This window comes from Mytilus californianus, unplaced genomic scaffold (genome assembly GCF_021869535.1).
Source record: "Mytilus californianus isolate M0D057914Y unplaced genomic scaffold, xbMytCali1.0.p SCAF_1, whole genome shotgun sequence".
NCBI lineage: Eukaryota > Metazoa > Mollusca > Bivalvia > Mytilida > Mytilidae > Mytilus > Mytilus californianus.
In genome coordinates, this window is record NW_026262581.1 from 76,246,774 (window position 1) to 76,247,738 (window position 965).

Below are 965 nucleotides of genomic sequence, written 5' to 3' on the forward strand. Positions count from 1 at the left end.
TGAACAAGTGGGTAACACATATCTATCTATCTTTTTTTAAATAAGAAAGGGTCATTTCTCTGGAATATGTGAAATCTTTCAAATTCAAGCTGTGTTTTTATGTTTCTAATATTGTGTTGAACTTATATATCTTGACAGTGGGATACCCTTTCCTGGAATAACCTTCATCAGGAACACCCTAACCTAAACATTTGAAAGCAAGGGATGTACATAAATATCTTGACAGTGGTATACCCTTTCCTGGAATAACCTTCATCAGGAACACCCAAACCTAAACATTTGAAAGCCAGGGATGTATATAAATATCTTGACAGTTGGATACCCTTTCCTGGAATAACCTTCATCAGGAACACCCAAACCTAAACATTTGAAAGCTAGGGATGTATATAAATATCTTGACAGTGGGATACCCTTTCCTGGAATAACCTTCATCAGGAACACCCTAACCTAAACATTTGAAAGCCAGGGATGTATATAAATATCTTGACAGTGGGATACCCTTTCCTGGAATAACCTTCATCAGGAACACCCTAACCTAAACATTTGAAAGCCAGGGATGTATATAAATATCTTGACAGTGGGATACCCTTTCCTGGAATAACCTTCATCAGGAACACCCAAACCTAAACATTTGAAAGCCAGGAATTTATATAAATATCTTGACAGTGGGATACCCTTTCCTGGAATAACCTTCATCAGGAACACCCAAACCTAAACATTTGAAAGCTAGGGATGTATATAAATATCTTGACAGTGGGATACCCTTTCCTGGAATAATCTTCATCAGGAACACCCAAACCTAAACATTTGAAAGCCAGGGATGTATATAAATATCTTGACAGTGGGATACCCTTTCCTGGAATAACCTTCACCAGGAACACCCTAACCTAAACATTTGAAAGCCAGGAATGTATATAAATATCTTGACAGTGGGATACCCTTTCCTGGAATAACCTTCACCAGGA

At 37.7% G+C, this 965-nt stretch overlaps 1 long non-coding RNA gene across 1 annotated transcript; it reads right to left on the reverse strand.

Moving 5' to 3' along the window:
* Window positions 1-204: 204 nt before the first annotated feature.
* On the reverse strand, window positions 205-965 carry LOC127707840 (uncharacterized). The gene is made up of 3 exons (XR_007985042.1): window positions 800-965; window positions 448-711; window positions 205-359 (listed from the first exon to the last, which is right to left on the reverse strand). It is a non-coding gene; the product is annotated as an uncharacterized LOC127707840 (long non-coding RNA).